General features: G+C 37.0%; 1 long non-coding RNA gene across 1 annotated transcript; it reads left to right on the top strand.

The window, feature by feature from the left end:
• Nucleotides 1–413: 413 nt before the first annotated feature.
• On the top strand, nt 414–5,370 carry LOC148783192 (uncharacterized). The gene is made up of 2 exons (XR_016049408.1): nt 414–2,386; nt 5,147–5,370. It is a non-coding gene; the product is annotated as an uncharacterized LOC148783192 (long non-coding RNA).
• Nucleotides 5,371–9,898: the final 4,528 nt, after the last annotated feature.

The following is a 9,898-nucleotide window of genomic DNA, read 5'->3' on the forward strand; positions in this document are numbered from 1 at the left end:
AGATAAGGCTCCTGGCCCGGATAGATACCCAATGGTGTTTTTTCAATATTTTTGGGATATTTTGAAAGATGATATTATTCAATTATTGGAAGAATTTTATTGGAGGGGTAAAATTAATATTGCCATGAGTTCTATTTTTATTGCTTTAATCTCAAAGAAATATGTTATTGCAGATATCAAGGATATTCGGCCTATTAGTCTTATTGGCAGTCTTTATAAAATCATTGCAAAGATTTTAGCTAATAGACTACGCCAGGTGATTCACATGGTTATTACAGGACCACAATTAACATTCTTGAAGGATAGGCAAATTATGGTTAATATTTTGGTTGCATAAGAATGTATCTATTCAAAAATCAAGGATGACAAACTCAGCCTTATTTGTAAGCTAGACTTTGAGAAGGCATATGATAAGGTTGATTGGGGGGTACTATAAAGTATCATGGCTAAAAATGAGTTTTCGTTGAAGATGAAGATTGTGGATTGATGATTGCTTGCCTTTTACACATTTTTCAGTCTTTGTTAATGGCAAAGCAACTGGTTTTTTCAAAGCGTCAAGAGGATTGAGACAAGGGGACCTTCTTTCACCTGTTTTATATACTTTGGTAGCTGAGAGCTTTAATGTCATGCTTAATGGATTGACAGTGCAAAAGATCATATCAAGTGTTAATATTGGTAATAATGGTCTTAGAGTATCACAATTATAGTAAGCTGATGATACCATTATATTTTGTGATCCCACGGTTACTGAAATCACTTGCCTATGGATTTTCTTGAAAAATGTAAAACTCTCAACTGGACTTAAAGTTAAATTGAGTAAAACCAAGCTCATTGGTATTCGCTGTTCTCAAATGGTAGTATCAAGAATAACAAATTTATTAAGTTGTGGTGTTGAGTCCTTACCTTGTACTTATTTAGGAATTCCCCTAGTGGATACGAGACCTTCAAGATCAATTTGGGATCTGGTGGTGGAGAGATTTGAGAAGAAACTGGACACTTGAAAAGCTAAAACTCGTTCTATGCGGGGAAGATATAAGTTGATTAAATCCACTTTGTCTAACTTCCCACTATATTTTGTCTTTATTTAAGATGCCAAAACAAGTTGAAAAACAACTCGAGAGAATTATGAGAAACTTCTTGTGGGGAGATGACATAAGGAGGAGATTTCATCTGGCGAGTTGGGAAAATGTTTGTGGACCAATGAAAGAGGGGGATTGGGTGTTAGGAGACTGAAACATATGAACTCGATGCTTTTAGTAAAATGGTGGTGGAGGAACCATACACAACCTAAGTCTTTTTGGGTGCTTGTTCTGAAAGAAAAATATGAAATGGATTTGAACTTTGGCCTAATTAAAAGTCCAAGAAACAAGACAAGTTTGTCCCATGTTTAGAGAGGTATTGACTATGAGAGATCTGTGTATCTACGACAATTTCAAAAAATAGTGGGGGATGGAGAATCCACTTTCTTTTGGTTTGAAAAATGGATTGGAGATGAATCGTTGAGATACTTTTTCCTTGAGATTTTCTCAAAAGCTTTAAACCCGCTAGCATCTGTCAAGGAGGCTAGTGGCTGTGTTTATACTAATATTGTTTGGTCCATTCCTTACAGGTACAGAAGAGGTACAGACATATTCATTGAGGAGTATCAGACATTGTTAGAATTATTGAATGACACATTGTAAGGACCAAAGATTTTTAGGCATGTTGTAGTGGTTCGGCAGGTCACCGACAGAAAGTTAGGCAGCCATGCGCGGCAGTGAGAGAGTGAGGCCGTCGTGCGTGGCAGTGAGAGAGTGAAGCCACGGTGCGTGAAGCGATCAACTGCCATGAGAGAAGGGATCAGCCGCCATGTGTGAAGGGATTAGCCGCCGTGCGTGAAGCGATCAACCGTCCTGAGTGAAGGGATCAGCCGTCGTGAGTGAAGCGATCAACCACCGTGAGTGAAGCGATCAACCGTCATAAGTGAAGGGATCAGTTGCCGTGTGTGAAGGGATCAGCCGCCATGTATGAAGGGATCAGCCACCGTGAATGAGGGGATCAGTCATCCTATGTGAAGGTATCAGTCGTCGTGCGTATAGAGATGTTGCCGCGAGTGTTTCAGTCGTGTGCGACTTCTGACCGCCGTGTGTGAAGATTCCTATGCTGACACTTACATGGAACCACATGGCACTTGCATGCCACTTGGCTTTTGCATGAATGACAATTGCCACTTGCATGTTACCTCCCCTTTTGCTTAAAAGTACCCCCACCCCACCCCTCTCAAGAGTTTTACACTCTCTCTCTCTCACCCACGTTTTTCCCCTTTCCAACACTTAGAACCTCAAGCTTGAGGAGCTTGGTCCTTGAGGAGAGCTTGGTGGGGAACTTGGAGTCTTTTGGGTACAGTGTAAGTGCATCTAACATTTATGTTTCTATAGTTTTGATTAAAGCATGAAATTAAGCAAAGTATAAGTGTGATTTGGATGGAATATCGCTGCATGCTAGTGAAATTGTGTGTTTGTGCATTTTCACAGAATTTTAGTACTCCTCGGCATGATGTAGTTAGTACTGAAAATAACTTTGTTGGTCATGAAAATCTGTGTAACAATACCCTTGTATGTTTAAATTAAGATGAAAACGGTTTTGTGTTAATATCCATTTTAATTTGGAAGTTATTGATTATTTTATAAGGTGTGCTAAAAGCTTTGCTATGAATTTCCAAGAACCTTGCATGTTTTTGAAAGATGGATGTGTTTACTTCAAATTTGGTTATAAAACCATGTTGAAATTTTTCATAAATTGGAAGCTATGCCTATGTTTGTATAAACATGTCACTGTGACAAATTGCAGTAGTTTCTAGAACTGATTCTCATTTTGTACTGAACGGTTCACTGATCAATTGGTGTTCAAATGACTCCAAACCACTTTTAAATGAAAGATATGTGTGTATACTATGATTTTAGTGTTTAAGCTCAGTTGAAATTCCTCTTAATTTGGAAGCTATGCTTCGATTTGTGAGGGCATGTCATTGTTATCAGATTTCAATAAATTCTAGAACTATTACTTTTGTTGAGCTGAGCTTTTAGTTGGACAAACGAGGTCCAAATGCTTTCAAACTGCATCCATTTGAAAGATATGTATGTCTACTATGATTTTGGTGTTTAAGCGCAGTTGAAATTACTGCTAATTTGGAAGCTATGCTTCGATTTGTGAGAGCATGTCACTGTTATCAGATTTCAATAAATTCCAGAACAGTTACTTTTGTTGTGCTGAGCTTTTGACTGATTAAATGAGATCCAATGCTTTCAAACCACCTCCATTTGAAAGATATGTGTTTTTACTATGAAATTAGTTTTGTAACCATATCAAAATTCCATATAGATTGGAAGTTACACCTCTGTTTATGGGGACATGTTACTGTAAGGAACTGCATAAATTTCGAAACTGTAGTCCATTTTGCACTGAGCTCTTGATTGATCAAATGATGCTCAAATAACTTCAGATTTCCTTTGATTGAAAGATATATATGTCTATTTCTAGTTGATGTTGAAATTTCTTATGAATTAGATACCATGCCTCCTTTCGAATATGTATATCACCGATGGAAATGGTAGTGAATCCCAAACTGTTGTATGATTCATGAAAAGTGGTACACTGATTTATATGTTTCCGAATAAAGCTTAAACCCTTCATAAAGAGCTTGAAATTATCTATCATGAGGCATTGAATGTGCATGTTTATGATACTGTGAATGCTCCTGAATTCCTGAAAAATAGCAAAGCATGAGTGAATGAATGTTTGAGTATGCATGTACACAGTTGCAATTAGGTGTGATATGGCTGTGATATGGATCACTACACAACGGGACACCCATTGGTAGTAGAATATTGTTATGATGTGACTGTGATATGGACCACAATGCAATGGGATACCCATTGGTCGTGGGACCTGATATTATAAAACTGTGATATGCTCTGTTATGGTGTAAGTACATGTACGAATACATACCCTGTTACAAGATGAACACCTGCTTTGTTATGAAAGGAATTTGGCGCTGTTATGAAATGAATACGTGCCTTATTATGAAACAAAAACCCGTTATGATATGATGAAAGTGTGTTATGATAAGTAATGTGTGAAGCACTATGCAATGGGTCATCCATTGATAGTGTGATGTGATTTAAGTAATGTGATGTGTTTGTGACAAATGCTATGTGATAAGACCTGTGTAGTCGGCTATGTGACGTATGATATGAGAATGATTGGCATGCTTTGAGCATATTGCAGGACCATACTATGATATGTAAATGATTGGCATGGTTTGATGTATTGCATGACCATACTATGATATGTGAATGATTGGCCTGCTTTGAGCGTATTGCATGACCATATTATGATATGTGAATGATTAACATGCTTTGAGCGTATTGCATGACTATAATATGATATATGAATGATTGACATGCTTTGAGCGTATTGCATGACCATGAGGTGATATGAGATTTATTGGCGTGCATCGAGCATATTGCGTTGCCTACTTGTGACCTTTTCGGCTCCCCCAATGAGAGGACGGGAGTCGGAGTATATGATGCTTGGGTGGTCGCTCCCTCATTCATAGTGATTAGCACCTTGATAGTGTAATGCTCCTAGCCAAGGTGGCGAAGGGAGTAGTGTCTTGCAAGGCTATCGCCCATCAAAAACCCCAAAGCGTGTTGAGGACTGTGTGTGTGCGTGTGTGAAAGCATTACGAAGTGGGTCACCCACTTGTCATTGTTTTTCCTCCTGAGTGATGGTAAGGATCCTAAGCAATGGGATTGACTTGACCTGATGAATAGGGACTCTACTTCGGGAGTAGGCAAAGTAGGGAGTGAGTTAGTGGTAATGGTCGTTATTCACCTTAATATGTTGATTGCCAAGATTTGTATAGTTGCATGATTTGATTGGCCCTCGTATCATATCATATATGATTGATCTGATTTGTTATCGCTTCCGTATGAACCATGTATGGCACATTGATGAATATGATTATGGCACATGACTCATGTTTTATAAGAACGGTATAAAACCTTGTACATTGTTGTAAATTGATATTCATATGCTGGGAAGCATGATGTTTGATCTATTTACTGGGCTTTATAGCTCATTATGTTTGCTTCCATTCTTGTAGATTACTAGCCGCAGGTCGAGGTTATACAGGTGGTGTTCGTTACTGGCGGTTGAAGACCCAAGCTTGACGAGATAGCTCCCTTTAGATTGTAGGTGTTAGATGGCCATGGCCGTATAATTGTTGTTTGTGAAGTTTTGTATTTTGTTGTTGGGCCTTTGATGCCTTGGACAATTTGCAATATTTGTATATATTAAGTTTGGTTTTAATTTATCTAGTTTTTGTTATGGTTTTAGTGGGAGTTTCTGCTTTCTTTTATGGTTTGCTCTGATTTCCTTCTTTTCAAATGCGTTGAGCTCACTCCCACCTGAGTGGCATTCGCTACCTCACATCACAGTCCCGCACTCTGTCACCCTCCGATGAGTACGATTGGGGTCAGGGGGCGAGGTCGTGACTCACATATTTGACTCCAAATATGAATGATAGCTTTATTTGGAATTTTACCCCTTCGGGAGACTTTTCGGTTAAGTCAACCTACAACCTATTATTTTCTGATCGTTGAGAGAATTAAATGCTGGTTTATTCAAGATTAAGAAATTGCATGTACCTCTTAAAGTGCAATTATTCTTATGGATCCTATTTCAAGATAAATTAGCAACTGTTGACAACTTAAGAAAGAGGGGGTTTATTATCACCAACATATGTATCATGTGTAAAGCTAGTGATGAAACTTTGTAACATCTTTTCCTCTCATGCCCTTTTGTTACTTATCTTTGAGATTGGGCTCGCCAATGCCTCAATCTGTCATTACTTTTGCCCCAAAATGTCAAAGTTCTTCTTGACCAATGGATCACACCCAATATTTCAAAGATGGAAACTATCATTTGGAGATCTATTTGGGTTAGCCTTCTTTGGAATGCGTGGAAGGAAATAAATAGAAGAGTCGTTGATAGTATAAGTGCATATCTGTCTACATTAAAATCGAATATTTTGGTAGTTGCATCTGATTGGTTCCTTACACATAAGGACAGTGGCTTCATTGCTAAAAGTCTTATCATTAGCAGTCCTTCGGCAGTGACGACAATGGGTGTTACCATCAACACTCGTGGAGAGGTTGTTTGGATACCACCACTAGTGAATTCCTTTAAACTTAATTTTGTTGGAAGTTCACTTGGCAAATCCAGGGCTAGCCGGCTATGGTGTCTTCATCAAAAATACTTTAGGTCACATTATTTTTTCTTGCTCGTTTCCTTGTGGTATCACAACAGCAAATGAGGCGGAAGCACAGGGTTTATTAGAAGGTTTGAAATTGCTATGCACTTTGGAAGGGGAAAGGATTATCGAAGGAGACTCAGCAAATATCATTGCCTGGAGTAAGAGAAAGGCCAAAATCCCTTGGAGATTAAGGACTATTTTTCATCAAATTTAGGATATTTTGTCAACCTCCATGGCAACGCTCCAACATTGTTATAGAGAGGCGAATGAAGATGTCAATGTTCTTGCTAAAGGAGAAGTCCATACTCCCTCTCTGTTGGTTACTTCTTTTATGTAATATTGTGTCATTGCTTGAACATCTTGTATTTTACATATGAATTAATAATAAGTCGTACGTTAACGTTCAAAAAAAAAAAAAAAAAACAGAGAAAAATACTACAAGAATAGACTACATTTGAACACTAATCTAATGATAAGTGTTCATTCATCATTGGGATCCAAGTGTTTCTTGCCTAAATGTTTCTAATTGCCTCAATAGCAACAATGTGGCATAGATGTATGCTGAACTTGGCACAAGGTGGCCATAAATGAACCCTTAGAAAGATCACTATTTCATTGAAGTTTTGTTAGTCCAAACACAAGCATTTCCCCAAAGAATGATAGTGAGTGTAAATACGCAGCAATCACCCATAAAGAGCTAATGGAGTCACTATTTTACAAACAGTAGAACATCAACTCAAGATTCTCAAGGGAAAAAAGCTAATCAATAAAAGACATGCTCCTGGTAATACAGAAAGTGAAAACCAAAAAAAAAAAAAAAGAAGAAAAGGAAAACAACAGTTGCTCGGCTTGAAATACTATCACTAATGCTCAACTTCAACATAAATATTCCTCATATTACACAGTATATTTTGTGCAGGGAAGGAGAGTGCTGAGAGTTGTAAATTTTTCCTTGGTTAGTAATTAATGACTAAAAATTGATTGGAAAAGAAATCCATTAATACGGCTTGTCAATGACCACAAAATCCGCTTGGATAGAAATAACATCTACTTCACTAACCAATACATTAGCAACAACATTTGCAGCACTTGAGGAAGTAATGAAAAGAAAGAGCTCAAGATGAACTAATGTCCTCCTCCAAAAATGACCCCCAACCATAAGGACAGAGGCATGCCCCAGAAGCCCACCAAATGACATTAAATCTATCAGCTTCAATTATAATGTCGCCCCCCACCTCATCAATGCTAAATTTGAAGGCTTACTTGAAGGGCTGTTAACTGCACATTGGAAGAACAACCAACCAAAATAATAAAGTAATAGCAATTATAGTATTAGTAATAATAATAATGGTTTATATAAAGATGGCTCGAGAGTAAGACATTAAGAGTCCTTCCCTCAAAGTCCCTCAAAAAGCAAGGACTCCCGCTCAGCCTCAGGTTGCCCTCAAGCTCCCATCAAAATAGAGCTTCACTAACATAACTAGCAGGAGAGGCTCATCTTAGACCCATCTTCATCAGCTCTGCTATTGCGGATGGCACCAACCTCCAATCTCTTAGTAAATATACTACCTGATATTAATGGTACTTAATGTGACCAAACCGAGGGAATCAGTCGGTCACAAATCATGTCCCTCACAGTAATCCCCTAGCACTCCCCCCTCTAAAGAATGAGAGGAAATAATAAGAGGTTGGTATCTCCTTATGTGGTGGCATTACCACTCTCACACGTAGTACATAAGTGTCTCATGTTCGATGTTTGCTGCTTAATTGCTCCTACTCACCTTCATCCACTGACACCACAGATTTTCTTTTAGAAGTGAAAACACCAGTAGAAAGACAACAGTCAGCCGTAATATTGTGAATAGCATGTGTCCAGATCATGCCCTTCCTATCTCCATTGCATTTTATTTCCAAATAATAAAAGTTTGACATTAAGAGAAAGGATTTCTACACAAGGGCTACACTTAGATGAACCAAGGAGATCCTAGAGGACATGAAAACCAGAGAAGCCTATAACTCCCATTACAGGCAAGTTGATGCAAGATATTTATAACAAGATATTTAGAGGGAAATTCAAAGCATTACGCCAAGCTCTTTCCAATACAAGAGGGGCAAGGGTAGACATTTAGACGAGGACTGTGTGACATCAAGACCATTCGACATGAAATAAGTCAAAGGCCATGTGCCAATTATAATAAAGAAATGTTTTGCATATTTTCTAAAGACAACATATATAATCCCTGTTTACCAAATTATATGCCCCACAATGAACATTTTGTGAAACATGATATGGTAAATGGATACCACCAAGGTCTATTTTCATCAAAAATCCTTCTTTTTTTTTTTGTTTTCTTACACCCAAGTAAAAAACTATTTAGCAACCTAAAGACAGACAGGTCAAGGACCACAATTCAATGTATCCACCAAACAATTATGAGATTCTCAAACGATTGAGCTTATCACAGGGATTCTAAAATCTAAATAATACACAATAGATTATGAGGCCACAAAAAGATTGAGGAATAAATATCTGTGTATGTAGTTTGAATTCAGCATCTGTCAAGACCATCTCTATATCAACTTGCTAGCAACATAGGCCTATCAAAGCATCCACGCACATAGATAACACACCATATATATATATATATATATATATATATATATATATATATATATATATATATATATATATATATATAGGAAAAGTCTTCTTAACTTCTATAGGTCAAAATGAACAGTGATTTCTCCTACCTTCATCACCGTCCAAGGTTCATCGCACGGTCACGATTGTCTGGTAGTATTTCAATTTTCATTTTTTCTCTACAAATTGGAATGACTTGAAATTTAGAGAGCTTGTACATATTAGTGAGGCACATCTAATAAAAATATAAAAACAATAATTTGTGAAAAAATAGCCTCCAAAACCTTTTAGGGGTATTTTGGTCATTTTTTCATGTAAAATATTTTTTTGATATTTTTTATAGATTCACTTATTTTTTATGAACACATGCTTCAAATTTCATGTTATTATAATTTCTAAAAAAACAATGAAAAATAAAACACTACCAGAGAATCGTGACCATGCGATGAACTTTAGACAGTGATGAGGATCGAGAAAATCATTGTTCATTTTCGCTTATAGGAATTTTGTAGTATTATATATATATATATATATATATATATATATATATATATATATATATATATATATATATATATATATATATATATATAGAGAGAGAGAGAGAGAGAGAGAGAGAGAGAGAGAGAGAGAGAGAGAGAGAGAGAGAGAGAGAGAGAGAGAGAGAGAGAGAGAGAGAGGGAGGAAGGGGTTAGGGTGATAAAGGCATGCAGGTAGATAAAGGGCTTGGTTCACTGCAAGGAACCATTACAATCCCATTAGTTAGAAAATTTTCCAAATCACACAAGCATGCAATTCACCATTCTTTTAGTGACTATAGATGCAATAAATATGCAAAATACGATTGTTTAGTGAAAATGAAGTAAAACTAGAATGTCAAAAAGTCATGCCACGGAAGAAAGTTTTTAAAAGAATAGAATGTTAGATTGGCTATACACTCAAGTAAAGTTCACTGTATT

Source organism: Amborella trichopoda, chromosome 2 (genome assembly GCF_054954075.1).
Source record: "Amborella trichopoda isolate Santa Cruz 75 chromosome 2, AtrichopodaSantaCruz75HAP2 v2.0, whole genome shotgun sequence".
NCBI classification, from domain to species: Eukaryota; Viridiplantae; Streptophyta; class Magnoliopsida; order Amborellales; family Amborellaceae; genus Amborella; species Amborella trichopoda.